The sequence below is a fragment of the Mastigoproctus giganteus genome, chromosome 7 (assembly GCF_048544385.1).
Source record: "Mastigoproctus giganteus isolate SK-2022 chromosome 7, ASM4854438v1, whole genome shotgun sequence".
Lineage (NCBI taxonomy): Eukaryota > Metazoa > Arthropoda > Arachnida > Uropygi > Thelyphonidae > Mastigoproctus > Mastigoproctus giganteus.
The window spans coordinates 64,753,943-64,769,911 of record NC_143581.1 but is presented as its reverse complement, the minus strand read 5'-3'; positions in this window follow the sequence as shown (position 1 = coordinate 64,769,911).

Below are 15,969 nucleotides of genomic sequence, written 5' to 3'. Positions count from 1 at the left end.
GAATGGAACCCCTTTATTACTATGGGAGCCATAACTCAGTATTCGCGGCATTTCTCAGGAACGTAACCCCCGCGAATAGCGGGGTTTACTGTATTTTGAGTCCTCACCTTAATTGTGAATGTTGTTGTTTGCAGTCATTCCAGGAATGTATCCCCCATGAATATGAGGGTAGAACTATAACTGCATAAATAATGCAGTGTTAGTTTTTAAAAATTATATTAATTAGTTACCTGGGCCTTTGTAAAAATTAATATATCCTGAAGTCTGTTACCATTTCATCTTCCTTGAAAAAATATGATAATGTGATTCTGAATGTTGCAGCTGCACACCACACTGTAATCTAGAGGCTGCACAATGACATTTTCAGTGTTCCTCTAAGATTTCTTGAAAATCAATTGAAATGGCAGGATCTCTGGAGGAAAGAATTTTTTGTGATTGCCCTTTGAATATTGCTGAATTAAAAGAGAAGATTCCCGCAGTAAAACAGAATGATTGTTGTAGATGTATTACATTACGTAATCAAAAATTTTAAGCATAAATAGGAAACTGTTTTTGAAAATTTATTTTTTATTTTTTTTTAATTATGTTGATTTCAAATGATATTAAAAAAAAATAAAAACTACTATTTTGTAATGCTGCACCCTGTACATGGACCACTATTTTGTAATGAGACAAAACAAGTGTAGCAGTTTTCATTTTTGGAAATAATTCTCAGGTTTATTATTTATATATAAGAAAAGTTATAACAATTAAGCGAAAGAAAGAATTGAGAGATGAAAATGTAAAGAGCACAAGGTGCCAAAATAGTAGGGAATAATCTAAACTTTATATATATATATATATATGTGCACCAATGAGTCAAAACATGCCCTGTGAGTCTTTATGCAAATCGAAGCAACTGCAGGTGAACTACGGCGTATCCACGGGTATAAAAAACACCTGAAACTGAGCTCCGTTAATCAGTGTTACTCTTGTTCTTCAGATGGGAAAGACGGCGAACTTAAGCAAGTTTGACAAAGGCCACATTGTAATGGCCAGACGACTGAGCATATCCGTTTCGGATATGCTCAGTTGTCTGGGTCAGAGCATATCCAAAACGGCACAGTTAGTGGGATTTTCATGGTCAGCTGTGGTTACTACCTTTTTTTTTGATTTCTTTGATTTATAGAAAAGGTCATATATCACTATTAGGAATTATCCTGGTTTCTAATCTCTTCTGACATAAGCACATCACAAATATTGCTTCCTCAGCATTTAAAAAACTCGGGTTTTTCTTTTGCTCTTGTCATTACTTTTATTCTAAACAGCAACTCACTCTGCACAAATCTGCTCTGCCATGGAATATTGTTTCCACATCTGGAGCGATGCCCCCAAAACCTCTCTCAGGCTTATAGATTCCACTCAAAAGGTCAGAAGGATTTAGGTTAATTAATGACTCATCTCTGAAGTCTCTCCACTCTCTGTCTCATAGACATTCTGTTTGTGATGCATCCCTTTTCTATAAATACTTCCATGGGCACTTTTGAATTGGCTTCTGTAATTACCACCTCTCTCTTCCAAACCAGTCTGAACATGTGCCACAACCAGTCAACATCCATTTACTGTCCAGCTTCAGATTCACAGAACCAACTTTTCTTGTTCAACTTCTGTTTACTGAAACAACCTCCCTTCACACGTAGGCGCTTCTGTAGCCAGGTGAGAAGGAGTAGCAGTGCGTAGCACACGCTTCTTGATTAGACCAGGGTTCGAGCCCGTCACCACCAAATACAGAGGATGTGGAAAGGTCAGGGAATGACCACCGCATATACCCGAGCAATATGGCCTTAGTTGCTAATGCTCCTAAAAACCAAATAACAACAACCCTTCACACGTTTTTCCAGAAAATTACAATCTACAGAAATTCAAGTCTAATGTCAACAAGTATCTTCTTTCATCTTCTCAACCTTCAACTCGCCTATAGTACTTAGGTTCTAATAATAAATAAATGCCTTTTATGTTTGGAGCTTTCATAAAAAAAATAATAAAGTAGATTGCTTATAAGTTTGTGCTTTCTTTTGTTTGGTCTTTCATGGGTTACATCGGGCATCAATGTGACTCATGAAAGACCAAACAAAAGCTTAAGTGCAACTTGCTAGTACACTTCAAAATTACAACCTCCACCCTACATGGGCATCTATATGTGGTGGGGGGGAGACCTCCCAGCAATGCTGCTGCTCCTTCACATTAGCATCACTGGCATCCAATACCCTGATCTGACACCATAGGAATCCAGTGTGTTTGCCATGTGCAGTGACCCATGAAATTTGGAAAGGGGATTCCTGGTGTTTAAGGAGACCTAGCTTTAACACATCACTTTTACCCCTGTGTCAAAAGACAGATCTTAGGATGGCTCACTCAGGATTAATCAACTAATGGGTTTGCCTGTAAGTCATGCAGATCTTTCTTCTGGAACCCAACAAGGTCCCTACCAGAAAAATTAGATAATTATCAAGATAACGCCACTTGACAAAGAGAGACAGAACTGAAGATATGTTAGATCCAAATCCTTGCTGCCTTATATTATTTTAGCCTGGAAGGGTTGGCAGGCACTCCTAAATCTTCACTTTGGCAATACCTTTGTAAAAAATAGAAGCAGAAATCTTCAGAACAGTTCTTCCAGGCCACATTGATTGGGGAATGCCTATTACAGTAACACTCTAGAAAGACACTTAATTCATCCCAAGGTGTCATTTTGAGATGGGATCTTCTTGAAGTGTCTGAAATGGGAATCTAGTTCCCTCTAGAAACCTCATCCTGCAGAAGCATGAACCAGTTTGCTTCTGCTTGCAGACCTATTTGAAGGCAAAAGATGATCCCACTTTGTGTGACATTATCATTCATAAAAATAGAAGTGGAATTATACACAACTCGTGGAGAAATTGCCATTCTTATGGGTAACCAGACCCTCATTTTGCTGTTCACAACAAACATAGACACACTTACAGTTATATTTTTATTAACAGTCTTTACCATCTGAGGCTGGCATCTCCCAGACAGATCTTGATGATCTTATTATACAGTTACCTTCCCTATCTTATTTCCTGGAGACGTTAATGGATCTGATACCCTGTGGGGTAGTGTTGAAATTAATGGAAGGGGATAAAGAGCATCTCCTCACTGACAATGACCTATCCCTTCTAAATAAGGGAACAAACACAGTCTTCCACATGCCTACCCAGAGGCTTTCTGCCACCGATATATCAATCAGCTCCCCTTTTCTCCTCCTGTCACTTACTTAAGAAGTGGAGGAGAATCCATTTGAAAGTGATCACTTTCCTGTGATACATAGCCATATTACTTAGGGAAGGTCATGTTGTTACAGTGGAAGATTGATCATGCTACCTAGAATGCCTTTCAACATCTGGCAGAGTTTAGCATTGATACACAGTGAAGGTTCTACAAATGATGCAGTGACATATGTCACCATGGTGGAATGCAGAATTCACACCAACAAAAAAGCCACAAAACAAAGCTTATTGCATATTCCAAAGATATGCTACCATCGCTTCTGTGTACTAAGCATGTTATGTCTAGTATCAAGGCCAGAAAATTCACATCGCATCCTTCATCAATCCTGGAATATAGTGAATGTGCTGTTGTGGGTCGAACTCGAATAGCAAGTGCTATTGGGAAAACATTTTCTAATATCTCTGCAATGCTATCTTACTCCTCTGAATTCCTAGTCTTGAAACAGAAAGCAGGCATTCAAAACTTCAAATCACAGTTTTTCACCTTTGTAATGGGTCATTTACTGTACTAGGTTTCAAAACTTTAACTCTTACCAGAGCAAGTGCTATTGGAGATCATATGACATCCATTATGAAATTATTAAACATTTTCCACTAAAATCTATGGATCAGCTGCTCTTTCTGTATAATCGAATCTTTCTTGAACTTGAAGAACAGTTTATGGCTGCCTTTGCCTTCACTTAGCCTAGGAAAGATAATCAAGTTCCAATTAACTATTGCCCTTTACTGTTTGTGCAAAATCTTGAAAAGAATGATCCATGCTTGTCTTATATTATACGGTATTTAGAAGCAAATGGTCTCATCTCCAATGTACAGTTCAGCTTTCAAAGAAACAGGTCCACTAAGATCATTTAATTAGATTAGAAATGTCTATCCAAACTGCTTTACTAAAATAAGAGCACCTGATGACACACTTTTAAAGACCTTTATAACCTTTTTCTTAGGGGCATCGCCTCCCTGTTTCTATTAAAAACTTTTTATCCTGTCGATCTTCACAACTTCATAAAGGATCTGTCCTCAGTCATATTGCCGAGAGGAAAAGGTTTAAATGTTACACTTTCTGCTATCAAAGTGAATTCTGTTACTGAACAACTTCCTAAAACTGTAAACAGTCAAAAACTCTGTCAATGGCATTAGCATATTTTTCTAGTCTTGCAATATCAAGACAATATCATTGCTTTCAGGCTCTTGCTGCAGAAAATTATTTGCATAAATTTTTGTTACACTGGAACCTGAATTGAGACTTGGAACAAAAGTGCCATTCCAGCAGTACCAGACAAAAAATTCTTGGTTCTCATATTTGATAAAATGTTGACTTTTCTTCCAACGCATTGATCAATTCCAAACAAAGTGCATAACAGATTTGAACATCCCTTTTCTTTGTGGGGGTGCAGATTGGTGCATTTTACTCCACTGTACTCATATATGCACTTGTGTAGTCAAAATTAGATTATAGGTCCCAAGCAGATGCTAGATACAACATCCTTTGGTGGCTTGGTCTCATATGCCATCAGGTTATCCATAGTACTGCTAGAGCATTACAAACATCTGTTCAGGATCTATGTGGAAACAAATAGATCTCCTTTATTGCTTTGATGGAAACAGTTGTCTCCACAGTATTCTTTTTAAACAGGTATTCCCGTCAAAGCGTACCATGTGAATATCTGTTTTTAAGCCACATCTGAAAAAATCTTTTTAACATCCATCAGACACCCATCATCCTTTCACATTTATATCCATATCTAAGGGCTTTAGAGATTTACATATGGTAAACAAATTTAACCCATCACCAAAGCAACTCCACCTTGACAGGCTCCTATTCTAACTTGCAACTTCTCCCCTTAACAGAGGGGCCGGAGGACATAATACTATCTTCCGTCTACCTGCAACTATTCAGCACGCTAAGCTGAACATTCTGATTTTTTACCAGTCTACATAGATGGTTCAAAGTCACACCTGTTCATGGGGTCTACTGCCTTTTCAGACATTATGATAAGCAGATTTCCTATGTGCGGCATATACATGGCAGAATATCATGCCATAGAGATAGCCATGGAAAACTGGATAGACAGAAAACTACCACCTTATCAAAAACAATCAGGTATAATCCTCGTCCAGTCCTATGCTAAGTTCAGTAGTGGTTACATTACCTTTCAGAATTTGATTTTAACATGCACTTCTGCTGGATCCCCAACCACACTGGTATCGAGGAAATAATTTAGCTGACATTACAGCCAAATCAGTAATGACTCCAAATAATTCTTGCTTGCTAGTTCCCCACATAAACTAACAGCAAATAATACAAAATACAAAAGAATTTTTTCACTGGTGGAAATGGAATGGCTTCAGATTTAATTTTTTTAATATTTACACACGATGAACTTATACAAATATATACTGCTCAACAAAATTAATGGATGCCTAATTTATAATAGGCATCCAAAAGAAATCGATCTACAATCCTACCACACATTATGCAAATTATTCATGCCTATGAAAACACAGTTTGCGACCACATTACTTACCGTTTTATGGCTAGCACAGCTGGGATAGCCACATCTCCAGTACTCAAGATGGCAGGCCATTGGACAACTTGAAGTGATGCGCAGTGTCATCCTGACAGTGAAAGCAGTTTTGGGAGACAGGAACCAGTACAAGAAGAGCTGGCCAGGGTCGCATGAGGGCTATGTCACCCAGAACAGAGCACTATCTAGCTCTAGCAGCAAGATGGAATTCTAAAATGTCCTGTCATCAACTGTCTGAGGTTGCTGTAACCACAGGTGAAAACATTTCCAGCTGGACGGTGTTAACAAGGCTCAATTTAAGTGGACTCTACACAAGGAAGCTGGTAGTTTGTATCCTATTAATCCCAAAGCACATCAGAGTTCATCGAAACTGGTACTACGAACATGACTTGGAGCCCTGACAAATGAAGTATAGTTCTATTCTCCGAGTCCCATTTCAGCCTACAAACAGATTCTAGACATTTCTTCTAGAGACGATGAGCTATGCGGTATCCTCCAACATAAGAGAAAGGGTTACTTACGGTGGAGGCAGAATAATAATCGGCGCCTCTGTAGCTAGGTGGGAAGGAGCAGCAGTGCGTAGCACGCACTTCTTGATTAGATCGGGGTTCGAGCCCGTCACCACCAAATATGGAAGATGCGGAAAGATCAGGGAATGACTACCGCATATCCCAGAGCAATATGGTCTTAGTGTTAATGCTCCTAAAAACCAAATAACAACAAACAAATAAACAAACAGAATAATGATCAACAGATCCTCGAAGCCTATGTGTGACTTTAGTGGTGTCTTTAGTTTAGTCAAGTGGTGGAGGAATATCTTGAAACTGAAGATATCCAGTGACTGCCATGGCCAGCGCAATCACCAAACTTAAATTTGATCGAACATGTGTGATATGCCCTTGGGCATTGCACTGCATGCCAACTCCTAAACTAAGGTCTGCGCTGGTGGAAGAATGGGATTTGTTGCCACAGAATCTTATCATCATCAGCCATTTTCAATCCACTGCAGGGTGAAGGCCTCTCCAGCAACTTTCCAGTTCCTTCTGTTTTGAGCACTGGCCATCCATTTACTACCCACAAACTCATGAATTTCATCTATCCATCTCCGCCTTTGTCTTCCAGGTTTTCTTCTGGCTCCTCTTGGATACCATTCTGTTATTTTCTTAGTCCATCTGTCATCATGTCTTCGAGCTATGTGTCCTGCCCAAAACCATTTTAGTTCTTTAGTTTTGATAAGAATGTCCTTTACTTGAGTTTGCTGCCTAATCCATATGTTTCTCTTCTTATCTAACAGTCTGATTCCCAATATAATTCGTTCCATTCTTCGCTGTGTAGTTCTCAGCTTCTCTTCCATTCTTTTGGTTGGTCTTGGCGCATTATAGCCTTAGTAGCTAATGCGCCAATAAAAACAAAACCAACAACAACAACATCCATTCTTTTGGTGAGTGCCCAAGTTTCACTTCCATAAGTCATGGTGGGGAGTATACATTGATTCATTATTTTACGTTTCAGACAAACTGGGATATTGCTCTTCAGTATGTGACTATATTTCCTGAATGCTATCCATCCAAAATTTATTCTTCTCTTGACTTCCAGCCATTTATCATTATTACAGCTAATAACTTGTCCCAGATAAGTATATGACTCCACCTTTTCAATTACTGCTCCTTCAATCATTATTTCCCTTTCCGTGGCATACTTGTTCATCATAACTTTTGTTTTAGCCATATTCATCTTTAGTCCAAAATCCTTACTAACTGTGCTTAACTGATTAAGATTTTCCTCTAATTCCACAGAATCTTATAGGCACCCTTATATCAAGCATGGTTCATCATTTAGCCTGTTTAGCTGTTGGAGGGGATGATTTTCATGTGACCATATTTTCAAGCATCTTGTGTAAACTTCTGTAATGTGACCTTTTTGGTAATTCTTGTACAACCTCTATTAATATCCCTTATTCCTGTCCAAAATTTCTCAGTCTCCTCATTTCATCCTCCACATTTTCTGTGCTCTCTTAATTTTGTCAAGCAGTGTACATAAATGCATTATTTATTACCTTTTGTATACATTGTTATTGTTTTATAGATATCACTACTCAGAATTTAGAAAATAATTCACTAATGTTTTCTCAGAAAATAGTGTTTCTAAATCCTTTTCTAATGCTGATATCAAAAATGACTTCTTTGTTTCCATCACGTCAAGTTTCTTCAAAAATCATGAAAGAAAATTTGAATTTTCACAAATTTTTATTAATTTTTGCAAAATTTGTATACTGAAATTATAACAAAATGCTGCTTTTATATTTAAATATACATTGAAAACATTACTAAAAAGGGCAGTGTGGTAAAAAAAAAGTCCACTCGGCCTCTCATTTTAAAAACTGATCTGCGATGGGCCAAGTTTTTGTTTCTTTGATTTTTCTTAATACTTCTACTTTACAGTCCCTCTTCAGCATCCAGCAATATTCAGCCATTGTGTTGACATTCTTCCTCCCCTAATACCTCATCTCCATGTCTTTAATGTCCTAATGAAACCTCTCACCCTGTTCTTTACTAATACTTCCTAGATTTTCTGGGAAGTAGTTGATGTGGGAGTGCAAAAAATGTACCTTGACACTCATGTTGCAGCCCAGCTTCTTGAAGTTTGCCAACATATTTTCAACTATATTCCTGTAGTCTGGATCCTTGTTGTTCCCTAAGAAGTTCTCAACAACAGACCAGAAGCTAATCCATCCTTGTTTTTCTCTTTTATTCATAGTTCCTTCATTAGTTTGCAAATGTGACGTCCAACAAAAATAACTTGTTTTAATTTCTCTTGGGTGATCGATGGGAATTTAGTAGAAAGGTAGTTGAAGCAGGGACCTTCCTGAGGTAAAGCAAAGTGTTTCATCAAACCCAGTTTGATGTGGAAAGAGGACAGTTTTGGTGTCTACCATAAACCACTGTTCATAAACAGTGGTTTATGAACTGTTCTATGATCCAGGCAACAAACTGCCTCTCTTTGCCAGACCTTGACATCCCAATGCTTATTCCATGCCCGACTATCCCACTCACACAAAAAACAAGGCATTTTTTGTGTAGTCAAATTGCTGTCCAAGTAAATTAAATATAAAAAATATATATTATATATTTAATATAAGTGGAATATAAGAAAAATAGAATACACAGATAAAACTGTGGAATTAAAAGTGATAAAAATAATAATTAGAATTAAAAGTATATGAATATTATGGAGTTAAAAGTGATAAAAACAACACTGAAACTTTCAAAGTGACTGCCTCCTATGTCAACAGTGGAACTTTACAGCCACGATACATTCTTAAGCAAGATCACTTGGTATATGGTACTGGAGGAGCTTGGATCAAATTTGTAAGCTTTTGAGCCATTTCTGGTGCCAGTACCTATGCAAATGATTGATAATAATGGCATCCTGAAGAAATTTGAGGCTCTTTCTCCTAGAAGTGCTTGGCCACAGCAGATTTTATTGCTTTTATGTGCTCCCCCATACGAGCTTTGAACCTACACACTGACTCCCTTATACAACAGTCTTCACAATCCAGAAATTTGATCATCTCGTATACAGTACCACTTGTAGCCTCGATGGGTACAGGGCACAACTGTGTGCAGCCTCCGTCTGCTGCATGCACAGTGTCTGACGCGTCCACAATATTCTCAAGATCCATTCTGTTAAGCCTGGATAGTAAAGAATGTACATGGTAACAACAGGTGTGAATGCCTTCTCTCACTTTGGTCCCCTTTCCCAAATATAATTGTCAAAAATGTTCTAGAAGTAGCCACATTTTTGGAGATGTGGCTAATTTCTTCCAGTCTGTCATCAGAGGTGCTGCAGTGAATTATGGCCCTATCTAATAGGGCCATAATTATACTATTTTTTATGAGTGTTGGCTTGTGCTGTACTGTAATTTATCCCAACACATGGGTTTCCTATAGATTTTTGTCTTTAGTTTAGGGCCATCTCTACAAACCAATACATTAAGGAAAAGGAAGGTACCTTCTATATCCATCTCTGAGGTAAACTGAATGAAAGGGGAAACCATTGAGAACTTTGTCCTTTCCTCCCCTTTGTATAATAATGGTGAGTGTATTTTTGATATAGCATTTCCATCCACACATAGTTGAAGCAGAACAGACCCTTTAAAAACCCTAAATTATCAAAAATAGCACTTACTGAAGAGCCTGTAACCTGCTCATACATAACATCTTGGTATAATGTATAGTGCTGGAAACATATAGTTGAACTCTGCTGCAAATATCCTCCACACATGGGAAAGTCCTTCCCATCCTTGTCTGTGGTTCTTCCCATCCTTCCTCTTAATGTGGTGTCCCTCTCCAGTGCCATACTTCACAGTGTTTGCAGTGGAGATTCAAGTAAAGAGGAACACCACATCAAAGGACACCATTGCCTCAGTCTTCAATTACCTGAGAGTGTCCCAAATCTGGCCTAATGGTCAGAAGTGAACATGAACACATACACTGCCTCTGATACATATATGTGCAGTCATTCTGAAGTAACCAATTAAAAAGTTGTGCAAAAGTAAAGGCACACAAAATTAACTTCCAATATCAGCACACTGGTTGAACTCTGCACTGTTTGCAGCAACACCTGGTATTTTTTATATAGGCTTATTTGTAATAGGAATATTTTACTATGTTTATGTATTGAATAAACTTTTCATAAAATTTTGAGGTTTGTTCTGATTTACAGTGTGTGTTGCAGAGGAACCAAATAATATCCTCCCCTGCTTCCCCAATGTTGGAAGCAGAAAAAGCAATGCTTTGACATCAGAGGCCACATGAATATCTAACAAGGTTATATAACCACTTCTGCCTGCTGCTAAATACAGAGAAGTGTGTCATGAGCTGTATGATAAATTAGCACATTGTTCACCATTTTCACCTGGCCAACTCCATTGATAGTATGCAGACACAGCTAATAACCAGCAGCATTTTTTTTAGTCTCATGAAATATTATATTGCCAAGGTACTACTTCTTAATTGCAAATTATAATTTTATTAACTGATCTGCCATTTTCTTAAATCAACTGGACATAATAGTTTCATTGAGATACTTTTTGATTTACTTTCATGTCAAGCCATTGTTTACAGAGAAACCAATTAGCAGTACAGTACTAAACAGACAAGGATTCTATAGGTGTGTATAATACGAGGGGTTTCCGAAAAGTAAGGTAACACATTTTTTTTCTCTCGATGATGTTTAATAATATGAAGTTAAAATTACACACCAAGAAATAAGTGAATATGCACTACTTCTCTACAAAGTCTCCAGTTTTATTCATGCACTTGTCCCACCAATGGATCAGTTTATCAATACTGAAGAAGTCCGTGCTCACACGCAGTAACCAACATCGCACCACCTGATGAACTTCCTCATCCATGGTGAAATGCTTTCCTGAAAGGTGTTTTTTTCAGAGGGCCAAACAAATGGAAGTCTGAAGGTGCTAAGTCTGGGCTGTGGGGGGGGGGGGGGATGTGACAGAGTTTCACAATGATTATGTTGCAGACACAAGTTGTGTGACCAGTGTATGGAGTTGCATTGTCATGCAACAAAATCACTCTGCTTGTCAGGAGTCCTAGTCGTTTTGTGTCGAACGTTGGCTCTCAGTTTTTCCAACGTTGCACAGTAAAACTGTGCATTGATTGTTCCTCCCTTCGGCAAGAAATCCACCAACAGAACACTGTGGCCATGACTTTTTGGACATTGGGAACAGTTTTGAATTTTTTGTGCACAGGAGATTGTGGATGTTTCCAGGTCATCGTGTTTGCTCTCCGGAGTAAAGTGTAGACGAAACCCACGTTTCTTCTGCTGTGACTATGCGAGCGAGAAAATCCTCTCCTTCATTACAGTATCGCAACAGGTTCTCCAGACACATCCCCATGCATTTTGCTTTGTCCTCTGACAATTGTCGGGGAACCCAGCAGCAGCACACCTCATGAACAGTCGACTTACTCACGTTCACTATTTGTGCAATTTCACTCGCCTGTTTTCAAGAACGATGTCCTTAATGCGTGAAATGTTGTCTTCTGTCTTGTTCGATGAAGGTCTTCCCACCTGATGTCTATCTTCTATGTCAACACGCCCCACTTTAAATTCATTGCACCAAAAACATACCTGCTTCTTTGTCATTACCTTTTCACCATACGCGGCAACCAGTTCACAGTGAATGTCACTTGGTGAAGACACTTTTGCTTGCAAAAGGTGAATAACTTTAAGAATACCTGTTTTGGACCACACTGCACTGGTGGTCTTTTTGAATGTTATTAATGGGTCTATCTGTCCATCGCGTTTCATCTCATTCCCTTTCACCATTATTAAGAAGGGAAAAAAATGTGTTACCCTACTTTTCGAAACCGCCTTGTGTGTGTGGCATCACATTTACTGATGTTATACATTAAAAAATTCACAGGTGGAGACTCATGGTAATTTGTGAAGGTAGTCACAATATGAGATACAATTAAACTGATGCCACCCATACTACTTTGTTGTAGTTCACTACTATGATTTAATTTGAGTTTACTGGTGCAGCTATGAACAAAGTATTGTGAAATATCAGATAGGTCTGTAGTGAATTTCCAATTCGTAGTTTATTATGCTTGTGTTTATTTTTTTTAGTATTACAAAAAAATCAATAACTGTTATGTCACATCATCTGTGCCTTTCAATTTGGTGACGTTTTGTGATTTGCTACATAAGGGTTTACTATGCGATATTTTACCATGAAGTGTAATAAAATGCCACAATGTAAACATTTAAGAGAAAGAAAGAGCAGAAATAATTGAATTAAAAAGTAGACAACAGTTCTTAATGTAGATTTTACTGTAATTCGATTATGTGATATTGAAAGATGACACCGAAAAAGGTTTAATTAACTGGAGTTTTAGTAGTGGGCAGGTAGGCATTGTGAAGACCTCATTGCTTAGGTTTTAACATTTTTTTTTTTTTTTCCAGTTATTAATATACTGGCATAGAATTTACAATACCTACCTCTCCATCTATTAGACCAGGGTTAAAATCAAGATGTGATTAGTGGAACACATTTAAAATAAAAAGCAATGCCTTTTATTTAGAGTAGTGCATTACCAAAGAACATTGTGACAAAATGCTTTACAATATTGAGATCAATGCACTAAATAGCAAACCCATTTTATAAATAGGCTGTGTCTGACGTGAACAATAACTATATAGCTTTTCCTTAGACTAATAGGTGTACTTTAGTGCTGTTAATTTTCTTTTTTTGGAATGTATATCCATGGTCATAAATAGTTTGAAATACTTTGACATTGATAATTGTAACTAAAAAAAAAAAGGTAAAAAAAAAAGCCTATTGTTAGCACACACTACTAATCCTTATTAAGAACTAAAAAAAAAGCATAAACTTAAAATCTAGTTAAGTGAATTCCTTTATTTATACCTGTATCTGTCAGTGACATTAATCCCTACTTCTGTAGGGTCGTCATCAGCAAAAGCGTAGGCTATGGCCCAAGACAATTTTTTTTTTAACTTTTGCCTTTAAGTACTGCCAAAAGAGTTGGAAAATTTTACTACAAAGTTTGGACAAATTTTTGAATTTGACATTAAAATTGGACAATATTATAGTTTAGATTTTACAATTTTTAAATTTCCCTAATCAAATACTTTTTTCTCAATGGGAAAGTTGTTCTCCAGCTCTTGGTGTACTCCAAAGTACTGCATACTATTAGTATATAATATAATATTGTCAATCAGTAATTTTGCTTGTTGTGCTGGGAGCAGCGGTTTGAGAAGCATCAGGCAGACACTATCTCGATGTGTGCCTTAAAGAGCACACACATTAATTGAAGTATAAGATAAAAAGGCTGTATGCAAACATCAAGGGAGAGTAATTTGAGGATAAATCTACAGAAGCTTCAAGTGTTAATTAAGATAAGATCTTGCGCCAGTCTGTGAATTAAATGATCACCCCTCATAGAACAGCAAAATCTTTCTTTGAGGACTAGCATTTCCCTCTCAGATCAACATAATTCAAGCATTGAAATGTCATGGAGGCCAGTCGGGAACAGTCTTAAGTCACTCAAGCCCAAACTGCAACTACAGCTTCAGATCATAATTGATGATGATAACTTGAAGCAGGTAAGTATATGTTTCCTTCTCAGAATTGTCCCATTTACTCTGCCAGGGGACAGTCAACTCATCATTGAAACTCTGAAGGTGTACCCCAGGGGGGGGGGGGCTCATATCTGGTGAGTATGGGCTTGGCACACTCAGTCCTGAGCTGGATATCATCATTCTCGGTGATTCCCTTCTACTTCTCTCTCTCTGGGTAACTTGGAATTTTTTTTAGATGGTGCAGCATAAGCCTCAGGCTTTCTTGCACTATATGGCTAGTAATAATAATAAGTAGCTGCAGAGCTCCTCAACTTTGCTGAATAGGGCTACGTGAAGTATGCAGACTCTGCCGGGCCTGTGACTGCTGTCATTGCATATAGTAATATGTGGGTTGTGACTGGCCTCTTAGTTACTGAGAGATTTCCATCACCTGGAAAGCATCCATCCATCCCTGGCATATGGAGCCAGACCATCTATCTACTGTTTCTTACTGTGTTGGGGCTGCCCTAGCTTGCCTGGGCAAGACGGGTTGAACCTAATAATAAAAAAGGGGGGAAAAATTAAATCCTGTCAGCAGTAATGCAAAGGATTCATATCACCATTACCCGATCAATACGAGAGAGAAACTGAAGCAATCACAGTAAAAAAAAAAAATAATAATAATTTAATTTAATTAATTCTCAGAACATCGTCATTAGCATAGGCATACAATGTAAGAAAGCAAGTTTATACAGCATCAGCCAAAAAATACCTGTCCAGCTCAGCCTTAAATTTATTTAGCCTATCAACTTCCACAACAAAAGATGGAAGTCTGTTCCACCAATCAACTACCCGCTGGCTAAAGGCAAACTTCTGCAGATCTATCTCCTACAACTGTCTTTCCTCAATTTGAATTTATGCCCTCTCAGGTGATTATTCTGAGCAAGAGGAAGAATCTCATCAGCATTGAGCATGCTCAAACCATTCAAAGCTTTATACACCTCAATCAGATCACCTCGCAGGTGCCTAGTCTCCAGACACTGCAATCTGCAAAACTTAAGCCTTTCTTCGTAAGATCAACCCAAATAAGCCTCCAGACCTGCATACAGTACTCATGGTGTGGCTGACCATTGCCTTTTATAAGAGGATAATTACCCCCAGGTCCTTTTCATTCTCTACCTCTGTAAGTGTAGTACCACAGAGTTGATACGTAACTCTGGGGTTACTGTTTCTTGTCAACGCTAAAATTCATTTGCCACCTCTCAGCCCACCTGCTCAACTTTTCTATATCCTGTTGCAGCAGCGTACTGTCATTAGTGTCCTTAACAACCCTGCTAACTTTCGTATAGTCTGCAAACTTGGACATTCAGCCTGATATACTGTCATCAATATCATTTATAAATACAGAAAACAACAATGGACCCAACACTGAATCCTGAGGGACTCCACTAATAACATTAGTCCACGAAGAGCAGTGTCCATTGATTACCATTTTGTCTTCTCCCACTCAACCATCCCTTTATCCATAGCAGCAATTTGCCTCCAATGCCACACTGCTCCAATTTGTGCAGCAGTCTTCCTTGTGCAAAGTATCAAAAGCCTTTCTAAGATATTATATGATATCAAAGTTATTCCCTGCATCCAGTTCCTTTGGGTCCACATCATAGTATCCAATCAAATTGGTCAGACGACTTCCCCTTAACAAAACCACGTTGTGTCCAAGCTATAACTGAAGTCTTGTCTAGATGATCCTGCTTCTTTAAACAGTGCCTCCATTAATTTCCCTGGAACAGAAGTTAGACCAACAGGTCTATAATTAATTGGGGTCACATTTGCACATCTCCAATCCATGGGTACCTCCCATAATTATGGCTATGGGTTTGCTTACTTCCCTTGCTGCCTCCTTTAATATAACTGGATAGATCCCATCCACACCAGGTGCCTTTTTTATGTTTATATTCAACAATGTCTCTCCACTTTCCTCTCAGTTAATACAAAATTATCTAGCTCACTACCAGAGTTTAATTCACCTCTGGCATCCCCCTCCCTGAATA